General features: G+C 39.1%; 1 pseudogene; it reads left to right on the forward strand.

The window, feature by feature from the left end:
- The first annotated feature begins 18,600 nt into the window (after positions 1 to 18,600).
- The window catches only part of LOC149148066 (protein NRT1/ PTR FAMILY 7.3 pseudogene), a 56,261-nt pseudogene continuing 52,239 nt past the window's right edge, over positions 18,601 to 22,622 (forward strand).

Below are 22,622 nucleotides of genomic sequence, written 5' to 3' on the forward strand. Positions count from 1 at the left end.
TAAATTGATTACCATCATGTTCATTTTGGTCTTCTTGTGTCAGGAAAGTTTGATGCTCACCCTTTAGATCCATTACATTTATGTGATCGTCTTCTATAGGCTGACTGGATGTGGATCCTTCTACGTAGTTATCTTGAAAAGGGGGTCTAATGTCCTGGTCTTGGTTAGGCCTACCAACATTTATGTTCTGTGTTTTCCTAAAATTCGGGTTCCTTATAGTGTTGGACTGCTGCCCTTCCCATGATGCTTTTCTCTCAACATGTTCTACTCTTTCTCCTAGTCTTTGCAGGCCATTAATGATAGCGTCAAGTTTTTGGTCAAAGGCTGAGGGTTCTTCCTTAAAGGTGGTTCTCTTTTCCATTCTTGCTCTGTTTCTTTTGGCAATTAAGTTGGCTTCTACCGTGACGGCAACCTTTTGCGCGTCTTCAAGGGTAGCGGGAGCTCTTTCTTTCAACTGATATGCCATATCAGGGTCAAAACCGTCGGGAAATTTGTACAAGGCTAAATCTGGTGGAGGTCTTAAATTATGTGGTATCGCGTTATATACATTGTTGAATCTTGCACAGTACTCCAAAACGGTCTCTTGAGGACTTCGTTTGATTGTATCATATTCAGCTAGTATGTGCAAAGGATCTCCCATCTGTTGGTAAAGGCTTGGTAAAGCTCATCAGGAGTGGTTATGGAGTTTGCAGCAAGTGATCTGAACCAGGTTCTCACATCACCTATCAGGCTCTGGACAAAAATTCTCATTCTTACGCTGTCATCATCTATTTCATAGTTCTCAAAATAGTCTTGCATCTTTTTGGCACCAGTGGAATCAAAATATGTGATTTTGGATTGGTAGTCCTGAGGCAAAGCTGCAGCGTTAGCAGGCAACTGCAAGGGTGCATATCTATTAGCCATATTTGCAAGGTTTATAGGAATGACAAGGATAAATGGGACAACGGGAACGACTGGTACAGTAGGGGTGATAGGAACGGTCGAAACAATAGTGGTTGTGATGGGAATATGTGCAGTGAATGAAGGTGTGAAGGGAGGGCTTTGAGATGTAGATGATGAACTTGGGGAAGCAGGGGTGGACCGGAATAAAACCTTGACAAGAGTTGGAACAAAACTAGGGTAAGTTGTTTCAGGACTCAAATCAGCAAAATTTTCTTGTCTTTGTTGCTTCCTAAGGATTTTAGGGATTATGTTAGGGTTTTGAAAAACAACTGGAGGATCTGGGTCTGGGTTTGACCTTGTATATCGCGGGTTTTTCTTGGGAGCCAGCTTCCGAACTTGTTTTTGGGTATATTTTTGGAATATTTTTGTATTTAATAGGGCCGGATCAGATTTTGGAATGGCTGTATATATCTTAAAACTAGCATGAAGATTGACTGAAGCAGCTTTTATCTAAACCTGTTAATGTAAAACAAAAACAGTTTCAAAGGCTTCCTGGTTGGCATTCAGGCTTCATCTGTAGTTTTAGGAAATATACAGCAATTAGAAAATCAATTTCTACAGGGTGTTTTTAACCTTCTTCATGAAACTTTGTAAAATTAACTGATGAAGTTCCCCAGTGGAGTCGCCATTATGTTATCACTCAGGTTGTCCCCGAAGGTTAAGAAAGGGATACGGCCGAGGTAACCACAAACCAACTTTGGACTGCAGGTTCTAGCCAACCTGCAATCAAAGAGGGCTCTCTCTTTTGGATTTAACTTTGTTTGAAAGAATTTTAGGCTAGGTCTTGGGTTCAGAGGGTTCTTTGTTTTGTTTTGGTGGGAAAATTGATTTTTCAGGTAGGGAGGCAGTGCATAGTCTAAGTATCTCGAACCATTGGGTGTGGAGTCAAGGATGAGAAAAGTTGTTGTATTTCTTTAAACACAGAGAGGGAAGATGGAGCAAGATAGCTGAGGTTGAAGCAACTTTCAGGTTTTATGGATGGAAGAGATGTCAAGAAATGAGAGGCAGTTAAGAATCTCTCAATTGACTTCATAGATAAAGTAACAGGGCGCTACCTAGGGGCAGTAAAGAATCCCTAGGTAATTGGCCAGCACAGGTGAATTGGGGTAAATACGAGCCAGGAGGAATTCATACTCATAACCAATTCATTTTAGACGAAAAACACAGAGAAATAGCAGAAATTGAGCATAGAGAGTGTTTAAACTTATTCTAGGCTATTCTTTCTTCCTGCTATTTAGAAAATGGCAAACACATAAACAGAGATAAGAGGCACTTATTGCTTCAGGCCGCAGCGCAGGAATTCCATCTTCAGCTTCTCAAAACATTCATCAACAACAGACAGTTCTTTCTCCGAGCTTTCTGCAATCTTTGATTATGGAAAAACTCAGGTGTACAATGCGAGTCTCTAATGAAATTCTCAATTGACCAACCCTTAAAACTATACAGAGGGTGGTATATATAGGGAAAAACTTTCTATCTACTGCTTTTATTACAACTTGACCTAATTAGGTCATCAAACATCATTTATTGACCTAACTCTATCCAAAATTAAATGCAAAAAATCTCTTGAACGGCGCTGAGGGTCACCGTATCAGAAATAAGTGAATGATGTGGTCCTTGGTGGCTTGCTGTAGTGTCTTCTGAAATAAATATGTACGGGTTCCCGTTCCTCGATGTCTGCCTGCATTTAAGTTTGAGCTGTGATTTGAGTGCAGGAATGGGCTTTTAGCTGCCTGATTTGACTTCCTGATGGGCTCATTAATTCTTAGCTGCTTCGAGCCACTAAAATATCTTCGGCTGATACTCTTTGGCGTCTTCTCCTTCTCTGATACTCTTTGACAAAATCTTGGCCACTGATCTGATGTACTGAGGGTCTAATCATGAATTAATGGCCGCTGTTCGGCCTCTGCACCTTTGAAATTGCTTTCTGATCCTTTCGGCATGCTCTGTGAAAAAAACTGATCAATTTTGCGCCTTTTCGGGCTTCCTAGGGCCACATGGGGCGAAGATTCCTTAAATATTCCCTGAAGATTCTCCATTCTGGCCCAAAAAATCCTGCGATGAGCGATTTGCGCTCATCAAAAAGTGCCTCAGAATTCGATTCCGGGGCTCCGAAGTGCGATTTTCGCGCCTCTGCGTCCAAAAAAGGGCTGATGACATCAGCATGACATCAGCATTGTACGGCGGGTGACGTCAGCATGGCGACGTGGCGGGATGATGTCAACATGACGTCATCACGTACGGACGATGACGTGGCAGGTACGGTGGTGGGACACGTGGCAGTGATGTGGCAGGAGGCCACGCAGGCGGTTGACTCATCGGATGACTGTACAGGGGGGGTGACGTGGGCTGTTGACTGTGCAGGGGTGACGTGGGCTAGTGACGTCACCGGGCGGTAAGCGATATGTGGTGCACCGCTTATGGGGGATGGCAGTTTCGGAGGGAGGGGCTCCGCCACAACCCGGCGCTTGACGCGTGGCAGGAGTACGGCGGCGAAACCGCCGAACTCGAGGACGTTAAAGGCCGAGCGCGTCGGGGATGAGGATGCCCACCAGCCGTTGATCTGCGGGGCTGTGGATCGGATGGCTGGCGGCGAACGCGACGGGATAGGGGGTTAACGGGCAGGAATATTCGCAGGAATATCCTGAGTTTAATGTGCGCGGGGGGTTATAGACTTAGGAAAACTGGTTTGCGGGGTTAAATAAAGGCGCGGGTTAATGTTTATGCGCAGGAACTTTGGGTTAGGGGCGGAATGTAGGTTTTTACAGCGGTGGGGTGAAATTTTTCACGGGGGAAAGGTGAAATCATGAGTTTTTTGGGGTTTTTGGAGTTAAAGGAGAGGTTATTGGCTGACCAGATGTCAAACCAGTTCCTCAATGACTCGGATGGGCTAAAAACAGTCCCAGATGGACTGAGATTTCCCGGACTTAGTAGAATTATGGCTATAGTGCCAGGGATGGGATATTTACATAGGGGAGTGTTATATATATGATTTTTAGTAGGGGAAAGGGGCAATTGTTATGGAGCTACATAATAAAGCTAAAAGTTAATATGGAGATGAAGAGATGGCGCTAAGGTGTGAGACCTTATGCCATTTGGGGAAAAGAAGGCTCACAGATGATGAGTGAGCAGTCCTTGAGTGAAGGAGATCCTCACCAAGGCACATGTCATGGAAACGATGTGACTGAGAGGCTCAAGCAGATCTTGACCTCTTGGGGGATGTTAGTAAGTGGCTTGGGGGGAATGAAGAGAGGGGGATGTTAATGAATCTTCAGCCTGAGTACCTTCATGGAACTGCAAAAAACTGCCTGATAACTGTGATCAGAAAAGATAAGACATTGTGGAATACAAAATTGATCACTAGTCATGATTCTGCCACACCAAAGCTACCTACCCAGCCTACTGTCCTAACATTTTTTCTTCTTTTTATTTTGGGTGCACTTGGACTTGGAGACCCAGATTCACAGTTTTTTTTTTCTTTTGAATTTTCCTACCTAGATCTGCACTTATTTCTACCAGGGCCCAAATTAAACAGTTGGGTCCCCTTGATTCTCTACCTATCTACAAATCTGCCAAGATTAAATGGTTTGGACAGATGTCATTCTCTATATTCTAAAACAGGAAATTGAAACCTAGGGAGACCAGGATTAGACTGTCTGGACCTCCCTTGAAGAACTTCTTCAAAACTAGAACAATTCACCAAAATTGGAAACAACAATAACATTTGTATCGGCATACTTTATTACTCCTTCTCTGGTTTTCTTCTCTGGAAATATGGAACCTTGCTGCAAGAAAGATGACATATTTGGCATGTAAAAATGTCAATCATGAAATATGAAACCTGTTGCAACAAGAGGCTAACAGGTAGTTTTGTCCTAATCCCCAGGAGCTATTTCTATCTGGTTGTATCCACTAAATCCATCGAGAAAGGAGAAAAAATCCTTCCCAACTAATGTATCAAGGACTTGGTCAATAAAGGGTAAGGGAAAATGGTCTTTTTGAGTTGCTTTGTTCAGTTCCCTGTAATCAACACAAATCCACCACTTGCCATTCTTCTTAGGAACAATGACCAGTGGGGAAACCCATTGACTGTCCGATATCGGATAAATAAAGCCCACATCTAATAGCTTCTGCAATTCATCTTTGACAATGTTTTTTAAGGAAAGATCCATTTTTCTTTGTGGTTGCCTAATAGGTTGACATTCCTCTTTAATGTATATGTGATAAGTACATAAATTAGCAGGGATGCCTTTCATATCGGTATACTCCCAGGAAAAAGCTTCTTTATGCTCCCAAAGGACTATTAGCAGCTATTTGGATTGGGAGTGTGAAAGGTGAGGATTAATATTCAATTTTTTCCCTAGTTCAGTTTCTACACAAACACTATTACGAGGCACAATTTCAGGAATATTTTCTATTTCTGTTTTTGGTTTGACATCTTCTTGAACATTGCAACTCATGACAGTTTCTAACAGCTGATGGGTTGAATAAAAAATGAAGTCGAGATCACTAAGAAAGGTGTTAATGGAATTTTCCTTAATTTCATATTTAAAACAGGCAGCCTCACTGATGGTAAGAATGGGTCTAATTTGTTCATCTTCATATTCAGGCTCTTTAGAAGGTACAAACTTTTGAGTCAAGGTAAATATAGGTTTATTTGATGAACTTGGTTCTGCAAGGGGGTAAAGGATAAGGTTCTTTGTAACTTCCCCATTGGATGCTACCATGTTTCTAGACCGACACTCAATGTAAGCATCTTTTGTTGTGAGCCAAGGTCTTCCTAAAATCAAAGGGTTCCCACCAACTAGAGATTGGGTATGTAAAAATGGAAGGTCAACGAGGTATTGCCATGAGTCTATTGAAATAGTGATATCTTCCAGCTTCCTTACCTGTTTAATAGTAGACTGATATGCCAATTCTAAGACGGTGGGAGTTAGTTTAAGGTTCCGCAGGCCCAAGGTAATAATGGTTGAGAGGTTATAACATTAATCATTGCCCCAAAACTACTAGTACATTTGGGATATCCACCCCATTAATTTACACTGTCCAAATCAAATTTCTAGGATCCCCATATTTGACAAGTATAGATTTCCCTAGCATTATATCTAATAATTTTCCCATGACATGAATAGTAAGTGGGTCCTTTGGTTTTCTACCAGGTTTCTTAGAACATTATTCTTTAATTGTCTTAGCATAAATTGGTACATCCTTCATAGCCTGAAGTAACGGAATTTTAACAAATAAATTATGCAATTCTCCCAAAAATTCAAATTTTGGATGAGCACTTTGTTTGCTCAAAGATATTCTTTCAAGATAGGGTGGATCAGTCCGAGACCCTCTAGCAGCAATAGCCTATGAATGGGTTTGTTGCTTTATAGGAATTTGTGTTAGCTCTTCCCCTATTGTCCTTTGTTCTGGTTTTGGGACTTCATCATCAGTATTCTCAACTATTATAGGTGCAATCTGAGTATTGACCACCCGGCCATATCAGAGATTTAATTCATTAAATTCCATTGTGGAAATACTATATGCAGGTAGGTTGAGTGTCTCAACCTATTGAGCCCCTTTGTTATTTGGATTCAAATTGGGTTGGATAGGCAATTGAGGATGAAGAGGAGTATTACTAGTGGGTGTATTAGCAGGAAGTTGTAGCTGTTGTTGCAACATAGGTTGGGAGAATTATCTTGAAGGAGGAGGAGGAGGTCCATGCTAGTTTTGGGACCATGAAGAATTCATACCAGATTGAGGATACCAGGGTTGCCATGGCATTGGATACTAGTAAGAGTGCGGCCAAGAGGGTGAAAAAGGTACATACTATTGACCAAAATTCATATTATTAAAATACTAAGATGGGTCTTGAGGCATACCTTGATTCATACTCGGCGGCTGTGGTTGCCATGGTTTCCTTGATCCCATAAAATAAAATTGTTATGTTTCTTCACTCATTCCCTGAGAGATTATCAAAGAGATGGGTAAGTGCTCATGGAATGACTCTGTTCACATATAGGGCAAGCCTCCATAGAATTTAATGGACACTCCTTCAACATATGTTTCTTCCTGCATTAAGGGTAGAAAATAGACATGGACTTCTCTACTTCCATCTTTTGCTTCACCTGCAACACATCTAAATACGATGATAATGTGCTTATGATATCAGTTCTCAGGTTGTCTAGAATATTCCCATTTTTATTTTTTGTAACTCCACCACTAGATGTTCTAAGAGTTCAGATTCTAGCCTCTGTCTCGCAGCCCCTCATGAGCACTTGATGCATAATTCATAGATGGTATCAAATTCCTCCTTTAATATATATCCTTTCCATACTACGTTCAATAGCTCCAGAGATTCCTCTCTCAATTCCTTGAAAAAATTATTTTCAAGATATTATTATCCAAGTCACTATGGTGGGATCTCTATAAACTTTATTGAAAGCGTTCCACAAAATCTTCCATATTCTCATCCTCTTTCTGCATAATCTTAAAAATTTCTTCCTTTACATCTTGAGATTTGTAGTAGTCGTGATATTCTCAAGGAAAATCATCTTCATATCTTCCCATGTAGAAATATATTTTCCTACCAAACCCATAAACCATCTCAAAGTTGTGCCCTTCAAAGTAACGAGAAATATCTTCAATTTATGAGCATCAGAAATGTATTTATACCCCCGACAAACAATGTTGAATTCAAAAAGGAACGTGTTCAGATCCTCAGAAGTAAGACCATGGAAGTTGGGTAGTTTTATCAAAGGAGTGGGCTTCATAGGTGCATCACCTCTAATATCTCCAATTGGGAATTAAATTGAATAATTTGCAGGAGACATGAATAAATGCCAATACCCACTCAAAATTTCAACAGGTCTGGCTCTAATTGTTCTATAACAGGTGATGGAAGTTGTTTAAAAACACTCCCTTGATCAAATGGTGCCAAGAATTCCTTCAAATATTATTCCTCTAAACTTGCAATATGTCGTTCCTTAGATACTCTTCTTGCTACTTCTTCCCTGAACTGCACTTTTGCTATTGGAGGAGGTTTTGGGTGTGAAACTGATTGCCCTTCAGATCTCATATGAGATATTACCCTAGTAGTAGTGCATGATGATGCTCCAGACTCAGCCCTAGAGATGATCTCCTGGGTGTAAGTTTTTCTGCCCAAATCAACCTCGTTTCTTTTCAGGGGTCTCGCTCTGCCCCTTTTATTGGTATCTCTATTCATACAATCAGGAAATAAAAGGGAAACATTCAAACAAATCAAAATCTCAAGAATTGGAGGATGATAAGAATTTCCTTCCCTAGGACGAGAGGGTGGTCCCTAACGAAAACAAAGGAAAGAAATTAAGCAAATCATAGAAATCAAGCTCAAGACCTAAAACATGGTGAAAAATAAAACTTCCCTTCCGAAGACGGGAGAAAAATACTTAAAAAAACAAAAGAAAGAAATCTGAAGCTCCAGACTTAGAGCAATTGAGGATGAAGAGGAGGATTACTAGTGGGTGTATTAGCAGGAAGTTGTAGCTGTTGTTGCAACATAGGTTGGGAGAATTATCTTGAAGGAGGAGGAGGAGGTCCATGCTAGTTTTGGGACCATGAAGAATTCATACCAGATTGAGGATACCAGGGTTGCCATGGCATTGGATACTAGTAAGAGTGTGTCCAAGAGGGTGAAAAAGGTACATACTATTGACCAAAATTCATATTATTAAAATACTAAGATGGGTCTTGAGGCATACCTTGATTCATACTCGGCGGCTGTGGTTGCCATGGTTTCCTTGATCCCATAAAATAAAATTGTTATGTTTCTTCACTCATTCCCTGAGAGATTATCAAAGAGATGGGTAAGTGATCATGGAATGACTCTATTCACATATAGGGCAAGCCACCATAGAATTTAATGGACACTCCTTCAACATATGTTTCTTCCTGCATTAAGGGCAGAAAATAGACATGGACTTCTCTACTTCCATCTTTTGCTTCACCTGCAACACATCTAAATACGATGATAATGTGCTTATGATATCAGTTCTCAGGTTGTCTAGAATATTCCCATTTTTATTTTTTGTAACTCCACCACTGGATGTTCTAAGAGTTCAGATTCTAGCCTCTGTCTCGCAGCCCCTCATGAGCACTTGATGCATAATTCATAGATGGTATCAAATTCCTCCTTTAATATATATCCTTTCCCTACTACGTTCAATAGCTCCAGAGATTCCTCTCTCAATTCCTTGAAAAAATTATTTTTAAGATATTATTATCCAAGTCACTATGGTGGGATCTCTACAAACTATATTGAAAGCGTTCCACAAAATCTTCCATATTCTCATCCTCTTTCTACATAATCTTAAAAATTTCTTCCTTTACATCTCGAGATTTGTAGTAGTCCTGATATTTCTCAAGGAAAATCATCTTCATATCTTCCCATGTAGCAATATATTTTCCTACCAAACCCATAAACCATCTCAAAGTTGTGCCCTTCAAAGTAACGAGAAATATCTTCAATTTATGAGCATCAGAAATGTATTTATACCCCCGACAAACAATGTTGAATTCAAAAAGGAACGTGTTCAGATCCTCAGAAGTAAGACCATGGAAGTTGGGTAGTTTTGTCAAAGGAGTGGGCTTCATAGGTGCATCACCTCTAATATCTCCAATTGGGAATTAAATTGAATAATTTGCAGGAGCCATGAATAAATGCCAATACCCACTCAAAATTTCAACGGGTCTGGCTCTAATTGTTCTATAACAGGTGATGGAAGTTGTTTAAAAACACTCCCTTGATCAAATGGTGCCAAGAATTCCTTCAAATATTATTCCTCTAAACTTGCAATATGTCGTTCCTTAGATACTCTTCTTGCTACTTCTTCCCTGAACTGCACTTTTGCTATTGGAGGAGGTTTTGGGTGTGAAACTGATTGCCCTTCAGATCTCATATGAGATATTACCCTAGTAGTAGTGCATGATGATGCTCCAGACTCAACCCTAGAGATGATCTCCTGGGTGTAAGTTTTTCTGCCCAAATCAACCTCGTTTCTTTTCAGGGGTCTCCCTCTGCCCCTTTTATTGGTATCTCTATTCATACAATCAGGAAATAAAAGGGAAACATTCAAACAAATCAAAATCTCAAGAATTGGAGGATGATAAGAATTTCCTTCCCCAGGATGAGAGGGTGGTCCCTAACGAAAACAAAGGAAAGAAATTAAGCAAATCATAGAAATCAAGCTCAAGGCCTAAAACATGGTGAAAAATAAAACTTCCCTTCTGAAGACGGGAGAAAAATACTTAAAAAAACAAAAGAAAGAAATCTGAAGCTCCAGACTTAGAGAAATTGAGGATGAAGAGGAGGATTACTAGTGGGTGTATTAGTAGGAAGTTGTAGTTGTTGTTGCAGCATAGGTTGGGAGAATTATCTTGAAGGAGGAGGAGGAGGTCCATGCTAGTTTTGGGACCATGAAGAATTCATACCAGATTGAGGATACCAGGGTTGCCATGGCATTGGATACTAGTAAGAGTGCGGCCAAGAGGGTGAAAAAGGTACATACTATTGACCAAAATTCATATTATTAAAATACTAAGATGGGTCTTGAGGCATACCTTGATTCATACTCGGCGGTTGTGGTTGCCATGGTTTCCTTGATCCCATAAAATAAAATTGTTATGTTTCTTCACTCATTCCCTAAGAGATTATCAAAGAGATGGGTAAGTGCTCATGGAATGACTCTGTTCACATATAGGGCAAGCCTCCATAGAATTTAATGGACACTCCTTCAACATATGTTTCTTCCTACATTAAGGGCAAAAAATAGACATGGACTTCTCTACTTCCATCTTTTGCTTCACCTGTAACACATCTAAATATGATGATAATGTGCTTATGATATCAGTTCTCAGGTTCTCTAGAATATTCCCATTTTTATTTTTTGTAACTCCACCACTGGATGTTCTAAGAGTTCAGATTCTAGCCTCTGTCTCGCAGCTCCTCATGAGCACTTGATGCATAATTCATAGATGGTATCAAATTCCTCCTTTAATATATATCCTTTCCCTACTACGTTCAATAGCTCCAGAGATTCCTCTCTCAATTCCTTGAAAAAATTATTTTCAAGATATTATTATCCAAGTCACTATGGTGGGATCTCTACAAACTATATTGAAAGCGTTCCACAAAATCTTCCATATTCTCATCCTCTTTCTGCATAATCTTAAAAATTTCTTCCTTTACATCTCGAGATTTGTAGTAGTCGTGATATTCTCAAGGAAAATCATCTTCATATCTTCCCATGTAGAAATATATTTTCCTACCAAACCCATAAACCATCTCAAAGTTGTGCCCTTCAAAGTAACGAGAAATATCTTCAATTTATGAGCATCAGAAATGTATTTATACCCCTGACAAACAATGTTGAATTCAAAAAGGAACGTGTTCAGATCCTCAGAAGTAAGACCATGGAAGTTGGGTAGTTTTGTCAAAGGAGTGGGCTTCATAGGTGCATCACCTCTAATATCTCCAATTGGGAATTAAATTGAATAATTTGCAGGAACCATGAATAAATGCCAATACCCACTCAAAATTTCAACAGGTCTGGCTCTAATTGTTCTATAACAGGTGATGGAAGTTGTTTAAAAACACTCCCTTGATCAAATGGTGCCAAGAATTCCTTCAAATATTATTCCTCTAAACTTGCAATATGTCGTTCCTTAGATACTCTTCTTGCTACTTCTTCCCTGAACTGCACTTTTGCTATTAGAGGAGGTTTTGGGTGTGAAACTGAGGTCCCTTCAGATCTCATATGAGATATTACCCTAGTAGTAGTGCATGATGATGCTATAGACTCAACCCTAGAGATGATCTCCTGGGTGTAAGTTTTTCTGCCCAAATCAACCTCGTTTCTTTTCAGGGGCCTCCCTCTGCCCCTTTTATTAGTATCTCTATTCATACAATCAGGAAATAAAAGGGAAACATTCAAACAAATCAAAATCTCAAGATTTGGAGGATGATAAGAATTTCCTTCCCTAGGACGAGAGGGTGGTCCCTAACGAAAACAAAGGAAAGAAATTAAGCAAATCATAGAAATCAAGCTCAAGACCTAAAACATGGTGAGAAATAAAACTTCCCTTCCGAAGACGGGAGAAAAATACTTAAAAAAACAAAAGAAAGAAATCTGAAGCTCCAGACTTAGAGCAAGGTGATAAAAACTTCCTTCCCCAGGATGAGAGAATAATCCTACAAAAACAATAAAAACAAAGAACCAAACAACCAAATGATCGAATAATCAGGACCTGGAGCAAGGTGTAAAATTCCTTCCCTAAGATGAGCGAACAATGCTATGGTCAATGTTGGTTGTACTATTGTGCCTTTGATAGCCTCCCCGAAAACGACGCCAAAATGTTGGTGTCCAAGTATGAATCATGCAATTTACCCAAACCACATTTAGTTGTCAACCCGGGGTTCTACTAGTTGTTTCAAGGCTATCATGCACTGTATGTGTAGGCCATAGTTTCCCTACCCAGCAGTGAACATTAACTATAAATTCATCAATGTGTAACTACAATCAATACTTTAACAACAAATAAGAGTAACAACAAGTAATAATTGTAACAAAAAATACGAGTAATAAAAATAAGGACTCACAACAATAATAAACTTATAGAAATAAACCTAACACACATCTAATCCATCAACACCTAGTTAGGAGAGTGGGCCCAACTCCCTTATTAGGGTTGTGGCGAGATCAAAGAATCACAATATGCTCAGAAGATCAATTTATCATTAATAAAAGAGATGTTACAATTGTGCTGTTATAGACTCAAAGTTAGAGTATTCTCTTGCAAACTTAATGCCTCTTAACAGTGTTGGCTTTCATAGCCCACAACTCTACTTTATACAATTTGTCAATGATACAACTCCTATAATTACAACACAGTATCCCCTTAATTACATGTGGTTTTTAGAACAAAAAGAGAATGTTAAAAGATAGCTATGTGTCAATCAAGAGTTGATTCACCATTGCAGCCATTGTTAAAGAATAGCAGTACCAATTTGATAACATTGTTCATTGAATCACGGTCCTGGTCATTCTCCCTTTAAATCTACAGAAATAATTGAATTAGCAAGTCACTTAGGTAATAATCCCCTACGAAAATGCTTCATTGACCAATAATCCATAAAGACATGATGAGAGGTATACCTGTGCAATTTAAGATATCAATTAACCATTGTTGGCATGAAATGGATAAAAGAACAAAGTAAAAAGGGTGAGTAAAAGTATGCAAATCTAGCCACCAACACTTCCCATTGCTATCATTCCCAAATAATTCCCATAGTCCCAATAGTATCATTTTTATTTCATTTTTGTTTTTTTAATATATAATTAGCAAGCACTGTGCTCCATCCAACAACAACACTTATACCATTAATAACTTCTTATGGGATATTTTTAATTTATTTATTTTTCAATATGGAATTGGTATGTAATATATTAAATATTATTAACCAAAATGACATAATTATATATCATTTTTTAGGATTCAACTGCATTAAGTAATTCATTCATATATGACCATTTCCATGAGAGGTAGTCGTAACTGACTAAATTCTCATGATTTTTGAATAGTCCACTTAACACATTGCATTAGGTGATTCTCACAGGGGTGAAGAAGTGGGATTGAAACTAGTGAAATGAACCAGATAATGTCTGTTGTACCTTAGGAGGAAATTCCTAACTGAGGGGGTGCTAGTGCCTGAGACATTTTGAGATTGGATAAAAATATTGAAATTAATGGCTATAAGTATAGGTAGTGAAAAATTGTAACCAAAAGTTTTGATTTTGAAACCCTAGCTGATCCAGGAGGATCCTAGAGGATTGATCTAAGTGGATCTTCAAAAAGTACCAGTGTCATGGTAAAAGGCTCAAAAATCAAAGTGGCAGAATTTGGATAAACTTAGCATCATATTGAGGTGTTTGTCATGTTGATTCCAACATTGTGAATGACACTCAAATCCGAGTTCATATGAAGAAGTTAGAGCAAGTCAAAGTTATGTTTGACCTGTCCAGGTGCTAAGAGGAGATGACGTGGCAAAAACCCTCAGTGAATGGGGGAGCGCCGAATGGTAGGCTGCCATTGGTCCCTCATATGACATATTGCAGCAAGGAGATGAAGCGACTTAAGGGAAAATCGACCCTAGGCAAGTTGCGATGCGATAATCACATATCACACTCACAAAAAGATAAAGTGGTTAAGAATCGGCCCCGAGAGGATCCCAGTAGCAATTCTGATATCACACATCGTGGAAGGGAGGAACAGGTGTTAAGGATTGACCCCTAACAGAGCCTAGTTGTGATGTGATACATCGCATATCATAATCGCAGAAGGGCTAGTGGATACGAAGTAGCCACGACAATAATTGTTGATTTCGATTTGCGATAGGACTGCTGGATGCGATGTTTTATATATTTAGATTTATAAACCTGACAGGTCTATGTTATCTCAGAGCAAAAGTTAGGTTGATACGTCGATGGCTTAAGCACCAATTACAATTTCAATGGTGTCCCGAGATGCAGTATGTTATATATTATGTTGTATAAGCTTGGCGGGTTCCACATATTATAGGCCGCATGATATAAGGGTTGGTCTATATGCCCATGGAATGTTGATTACGAAGAACCAGTGATAGCGTTAGCTGCCGAGTTCAATGTGTAGTGAAAGATGTTTCGTTCCATATTTAAAAAGGGTTTCTCCATACTTGTAAAGGTTTTTTGCATGTATCATTTAGGCCCGAGATCCCTGGTCTTAAGACAATCCCACTTGCCTAACTTGGCCTATGGTTAGAACTACCCGAGAGTTGAGGAATTACTATGATGCTTGTATGAAAGACCCTTTTGCATTAGAAGAAGGTAGAGGAATAGTGGTATAGTTCATAATCATTTCACGTAGCAGACCCTGACCTAGAAGCAAGCCGAGATCTTTCCTTGAGCAGTAAAGAAGTTCTGAGAAGTTGCAGAAGGCTCAATTATCCAAATTGGGTGTTTGGATAGGCATTTGTGCATAATTTTTCACTAGGATTTCAGTGGTACTATTTTTTTTTTGAAAGGTGGGCTCTCCAGTCTTCATCCATATTCCAGCTTGGAGGTATAAGGATTGTAAATAATGTTTCTTGTACTTCTCTCTTTTCATGCCATTTAATCAATGAAGGCCTACACACTATTGAGCAGGGCCCAGAGACATAGTCCAAATTGGATGAACTGCATAATCAAATCATTGTGTCATGTTTTCTTGATTATCGTGTTATTTCCGCATGGTTTTTCTATGTTTTTAAGTTCCATGGTTAATAAACTCTGTTATTGTAATTCTGATGCATCTATAAGCAAAAGATATTGGATCAAGTTTGGTATTAGAGTAGGTATTTGTTGATGTGAATTACATGAGTATATGCTAACTTGAAACAAGCTATGAAAGGGAAAAGGAAAGCTTAAGTCCTTTGACCCTGAAGGAGGACGTGCATAGTGAAGAAGAGAGATGGAAAATGAAGAAGCTCGTTGGGAAGAGGAACATAATTTTCGTAAGGTATTCTACAATATGGCCGAGAAAGTGGATAAGTCGTTTTCAAGGTATGATAAGGCACTTCGGCATGAGAAGACAGATTTTGATGGCAATACATCAGTACATCATGGAGATGGTGGAGAAGATCCCCCTCCCTCTCCATCTTCTAGTGATGGTTCTACTTCTTCTTCTTCTCATCATGGAATGTTGATTGCGAAGAACCAACGATAGCATTAGTTGCCAAGTTCAATATGTAGTCAAAGTTGTTTTATTCCATATTTAAAATGGGTTTCTCCACACTTGTAAAGGTTTGTTGCATGTATCATTCAGGCTTGAGATCCCTGGTCTTAAGAAAATCTCACCTGCCTAGCTTGGCCTATGGTTAGAACTGCCCATGAGTTGATGAATTACTACAATGCTTGTATGAAAGACCCTTTTGCATCGGAAGAAGGTAGAGGACTAGTGGTATATTTCATAATCATTTCATGTAGCAGACCCTAACCTGAAAGCAGGCCAGGACATTGCCTTGAGCAGTAAGGAAGTTCCGAGAAGTTGCAGAAGGTTCGATTATCCAAATTGGGTGTTTGGATAGGCGTTTGTGCACAATTTTTCACTAGGATTTCAGTGGTACTGTCTGTTTTTGAAAGGGGGGCTCTCTAGTCTTCATCCATATTCTAGCTTGGGGGTATAAGGATTGTAAAGAATGTTTCTTGTACTTCTCTCTTTTCATTCCATTTAATGAATGAAAGCCTCCCCACTATTGAGCACGGCCTAGAGACGTAGTCCAAATTGGATGAACTTCATAATCAAATCATGCTATCACGTTTTCTTGATTATCATGTTATTTCGGCATGGTTTTTCTATGTTTTTAAGTTCCATGGTTAATAAAGTCTATTATATGTAATTCAGATGCATCTATAAGAAAAAGATCTTGGATCAAGTTTGGTATCAGAGCAGGTATTTGTCGATGTGAATTGCATGAGTATATGCTAACCTGAAACAAGCTGTGAAAGGGAAAAGGAAAGCTTAATTCCTTTGACCCTGAAGCAGGATGTGCACAATGAAGAAGAAACATGGCAAATGAAGAAGCTCGTTGGGAAGAGGAACATAATTTTCATAAGGTATTCTACAATATGGCTGAGAAAGTGGACAAGCTATTTTCAGGGTATGATAAGGCACTTCGGCATGAGAAGACAGATTTCGATGGCAATAGATCAGTACATCATGGAGATGGTGGAGAAGATCCCCCTCCCTCTCCATCTTCCAGTGATGTTTCTGCTTCTTCTTCTTCTCGTCATGGAATATTGATTGCGAAGAACCGTCGATAGAATTAGCTACCAAGTTCAATGTGTAGTCAAAGAGGTTTCGTTTCATATTTAAAATGGGTTTCTCCGTACTTGTAAATGTTTGTTGCATGTATCATTCAGGCCCGAGATCCCTAGTCTTAAGACAATCCCACGTGACTATCTTGGCCTATGGTTAGAACTACTCGAGAGTTGAGGAATTACTGCCATGCTTGTATGAAAGACCCTTTTGCGTCGGAAGAAGGTAGAGGACTAGCGGTATAGTTCATTATCATTTCACATAGCAAACCCTAACCTCGAAGTAAGCCAAGACCTTGCCTTGAGTAGTAAGGAAGTTCCAAGAAGTTGCAGAAGGCTCAATTATCCAAAATGGGTGTTTGGATAGGTGTTTGTGCATAATTTTTCACTAGGATTTCAGTGGTACTGTCTGTTTTTGAAAGGTGGGCTCTCCAGTCTTCATCCATATTCCAACTTGGAGGTATAAGGATTGTAAATAATGTTTCTTGTACTTCTCTCTTTTCATTCCATTTAATGAATTAACGCCTCCCCACTATTGAGTAGGGCCCAGAGACATAGTCCAAATTAGATGAACTCCATAATCAAATTATTGTGTCATGTTTTCTTGATTATCATGTTATTTCCCCATGGTTTCTCTATGTTTTTAAGTTCCATGGTTAATAAACTCTGTTATATGTAATTCTAAAGCTTCTATAAGAAAAAGATCTTGGATCAAGTTTGGTATTAGAGCAGGTATTTGTTGATGTGAATTGCATGAGTATATGCTAATCTGAAACAAGCTATGAAAGGGAAAAGGAAATCTTAAGTCCTTTGACCCTGAAGCATGACGTGCACAATGAAGAAGAAACATGGCAAATGAAGAAGCTCGTTGGGAAGAGGAACATAATTTTCGTAAGGTATTCTACAATATGGCTGAGAAAGTAGACAAGCTGTTTTGAGGGTATGATAAGGCACTTTGGCATGAGAAGACAAATTTCGATGGCAATAGATCAGTTCATCATGGAGATGGTGGCGAAGATCCCCCTCCCTCTCCATCTTCCAGTGATGGTTCTGCTTCTTCTTCTTCTCATCATTCTTGTAGACGTCATAGACATACATCTAAGAAACCTTTCCTTAAACTGGATGTAAAGTTTAACTTGCCTATGTATGTTGGAGAATGTAATGCAGAAAATGTCAACGATTGGATTAGGTAGATTGAGGCCTACTACTGGATTCAATAGATCAAGGAAGACTAGGAGAAGATCTAGATGTAATCCCTTTGGCTGAGTGGCACCACTCTTATTTGGTGGGAGAGAAGATTGCAAGGAAACAAAAAGGTGGGTAACCTTCTTTCCTCATGGTCAAATTTTGTCTTTTCACTGAAGAATAAGTTTTATCCTTTGGGATATAAAAAAAAAAAGCATTAATTGAAAGGAAACACCTAAGGTAAATAAAGGGTCAAAATATGAAAAACTTCACTGAAGAATTTAGGAAACAAGCATTGAATTTGAGCATTCCATTAGATTCACCAGAGATTGTAACTAAGTATTTTGATTCCTTACATAGTTACATAAGGCATTCATTACTATTGTTCGAGCTTGCTACAATCGATGAGGCCAGTGTGAAGGTGATGCATATTGAGAGCAAGGGGACACATGAACAAAATGACCACCCAAAAGGAGTAACAATCACCAAGAGAAGAGAGGCAAAGCCCTCTTTTACCCATTGTGAGAAAGAGGGACACGACGAAGAGAATTACTAGAAACTACACCCTAAGATGAGGCCTAAGTGGAATGATAGAAAGGAGAGGTAGAAGCCAACTGCCACCATGCGACAAGATCGTGATTTTGAATTAGAGGAGGATGAAAAGGTCACAGTTGCGGGATTTGCACAAGGCAGAAAATTGACCTGGGACCAGATTCCGGTGATGAAAGGAAGATTGCAACTCTTGGGATCGCAGCAGATGGACTCGTTGATTTGGGTAATGAAACAAAAGTTTCAATAGGTATTGTACCAAAGGTGAAAGGGATACCCAATGAGGCATTGCTCTAGGAACTTGAGGAGATCAACCAAAGAATTCAAGTAGAGAATACTGAACTAAGGAGACTCCTACAGTAAGAAGAAAAGGACAAAAAAAAGGTTGCTACACTAGTTGAAAGTTAAGGATGAGGCCTTAGAAAAGCTACAACATAACCACCTTGAGTTAAAACGTGACTCTTTGGTTTCATGTACCTTTCCTGATGATGATTTCTCTAGTTTTGAAAAACATACTACATGTATCGGATCCAAAATATTTAAGAAAATGGGGTATCAAGGGAAGGGTCTCGACATTAATGGCTAGGGCATCACAAACCCCATAAAAGTGGAGGAATTGCCTCATCATGCAAGACTCATTATGTTAGGAAGGAAGTTGGGGAATGATCCAAAACAACCAATGACACACAAACAATAGATGATGAGGGCACCTCATCACATTCTAGTGACAATGAGGGATTCATGAACATTTATGAGAGGCACGTAAGGGGAAAGCGCTCCAAGATGACCCAGAAAGTTTGGCAGAGAAAGAATCGTTGCAGTCACTACAACGAGGTGGGACACTAGGGAGCCACATGTCGTATGCCCCATTCTGAGAAAGCATTGATAAAAAATCCAACAGGTGAAATTGTTCAACAAACGAATCCACCATATTCATGGTGGTATTCTTTATTAAGCAAAATATTGTATTTTTAAATATAGTAGCTTGTTATGGCAACGTTTTGTAAATCATGCGTTGCAAGTAAATGTTTAAGTGATGATGTGTTTTCTATCACTTCAAAATGCAACGATGACGATTGTGGACTTTTCGTATGAGTAGTTGAGCTATTGCTTTTTTATTATGTAATCCTTGACCAAAGAGTGTGTGCTACCAAATCTTGGTAAGTGAGGGGTTGTTTGAGTCATGTATGGTTGTATATGATTGCAAAGGATGTACCAGATTTGTTTGTAGGGGGTTGAAAGTGTGATTTGGTGAGGACAAAAAAAGTGTGATGGATGTGTTAATGCTTTTGGTGGAGTAAATTTGTGTGGGCTTCAAAGGAATGCATCCGAGCAAAGCTCACTAGATGGAGAAAGAAAAAGTGAGGGAGAAATTTCCTCACTTTCCAATTGAATGAAAGGGATTTTGGGAGTCCAAAAGCTCTTATTGGGGAGGACTGATCTAGGGGGATCTTAGAGGATTGATCTACGTGGATCTTCAAAAAGTACCAATGACATGGTAGAAGGCTCAAAACTCAAACTAGTATAATTTGTATAAACTTAGCATCGAATCGAAGTGTTCGTCATCCTGATTCCAATGGTGTGAACAACACTCAAATCCGAGTTCCTATGAAGAAGTTAGAGCAAGTCAAAGTTTATGTTTGACTTGTATAGGTGCCAAAAGGAGATGACTTGGAAAAAATTATAAGCAAATAGGGGAGCTCCAAATGGCAGGCTGCCATTGGTCCCGCATATCACATATCGTAGCAAGGAGATGAAGCAGCTTAAGGGAAAATCAGCCCTAGGAAAATTGTGATGTGATAATCGCATATCGCACTCGCAAAAAGATAAAGTGGTTAAGAATCGGCCCCGACAGGATCCCGGTTGTGATTGTGATATCGCACATCGCGGATCAGAGGAACAGGTGTTAAGGATCGGCCCTCGACAGAGCCTAGTTGCGATGCGATATATCACATATCGCAATCACATAAGGGCTAGTGGATGCAAAGCGGCCCTGGTAGTAATCACCGATTCCGATTTTCAATAGGACTGTTGAATGCGATGTTTAATACATTGAGATTTATAAACCGAGTGGGTCTATCTATGTTATCATAGAACACAAGTTGGGTTGATATGCCGATGGTTTAAGTGTCAATTGCGATTGCGATGGGGTCCCCGGATGCGATATGTTATATATTATGTTGTATAAGCTTGGCAGGTCCCCCGTATCGCAAGCTGCATGATATAAGGGTTGGTATGTATACCGATGGAACGTCGATTGTGTAGAACCACCGAGTTCAATGCACAATCAAAGAGGTTTCGTGCCATATTTAAAATGGGTTTCACCATACTTGTAAAGGTTTGTTGCATGTATCATTCAAGCCCGAGATCCCTGGTCTTAAGACAATCTCGCTTGCCTAACTTGGCCTATGGTTAGAACTTCCTAGGAGTTGAGGAATTGTCGCCATGCTTGTATAAAATATCCTTTTGTGTTGGGAGAAGGCAGAGGACTAGTAGTATAGTTCAGAAGCATTTCAAGCAATAGGCCCTGACCTGGCAGCACGTCGGGACCTCGCCTTCAGTAGTTGGGAGGTTCCAAGAAGTTGCAGAAGGCCCGATTATCCAAATTGGGTGTTTGGATAGGCATTTTTGCATGATGTTTTGCCAATATTTTAGTGGTATTGTCTATTTTTGAAGTTGGGCTCTCCATTCTTTGTCAATCTTCCAGCTTGGAGGTATAAGAATTATAAAGAATGTTGCTTGTACTTCTCTCTTTTCATGTAGTTTAATGAATGAAGGCCTCCCCACTATTGAGTAGGGCCTAGAGACATAGTCCAAATTGGTCGAACTTCGTAATAAAATCATTATATCATGGTTTCTTGTGTATTGTATTATTTCCGTATGGTTTTTCTCTGTTTTTAAGTTCCATGGTTAATAAGCTCTATTATATGTAATTCCATGCATCTATAAGAAAAATATATTGGATCACTAGCCTTCTACAACAGAATGACGAGAGACTATGAGAGTTGTAGGGTGCAGATGTAAAGTAGAAAATGAAGGAGACAGAGTTTTGGCACAGGTAATTAATAATTTATGATTCAACTGTGTAGAAAGAATGATGGATGAAAAGTAGAATATGAATGATATTCCTAGATGTGGAGTGCTTCATTATGGGCTTCAAGATTTATTTTTAATGATTACAACGAATTTTAATGAGTACAACGAAGTGAATTCATTAAAAACATAAACTAAAGTGCCAACTGCATCTAACACTATCCAAGAGAGGAAAAACATATATGAATGTTAGGACACATGACACAAACGATCATTGCAACGCCAATGCTAGAATCAAGCTAACATATATTATTTAGGCTTCAAAAATATTAAGGTTTACAAAAGTCAATCATGAATACTAGACTCCGAATCCATTTTCCCATCTAATTCCTGAGTTTTTATTTATGCTCGCTATCCTAACTGTCTTAATTAGTTCCAAAAAGTGAATTTGGGAAGAATTGTGAACTACCCTAACCATTTTTTAAAAGAATATTTACAACTAAAACAAAATCATATTAAATATTATATATATTATATATATAATATATATTTTCACACATTACAAATAATACCCCAACATTTTTACATATTAACAATATACGAAATTGAATTTAGGGCTATAAAGTTGGTATATGAGTAATGGAATAAAGAATATGCGTGTTGGCCCCCCCATATCTAACAACATCCATGTCAAAGTTAAATAAACCACACATGTTGGTGGTGAGATGTATGGACAATTGAAAATTGTAATTGAAACCCAAGCTTGTTGGCATCCCTACGCCACTTGATCGAAACATCAAACTGCTTATGGGGGCACATTTTGTGGTATTTGAAAAGGAGAAGAGCGCTATCGTAATGAATAATAACCGTCAATCTTATGATGGGTTGTTTTAAAAAAATTCTTTGCGGGACCACATTCCGATATACACCCCATGCAATTTGTGCCACCGGGGTGCCGTTAGATATGGAGCTTCGTACTGTGAACCATTGAATGAAAATAAGGAAGTCTCATCCTATTCCACTAAATTTCAGAGGCGAGCTCTTCAAAAATGTTTTTAACCT

The sequence above is a fragment of the Pinus tabuliformis genome, chromosome 9 (genome assembly GCF_031772625.1).
Source record: "Pinus tabuliformis cultivar Carrire ecotype Pingquan chromosome 9, CPIR1, whole genome shotgun sequence".
NCBI lineage: Eukaryota > Viridiplantae > Streptophyta > Pinopsida > Pinales > Pinaceae > Pinus > Pinus tabuliformis.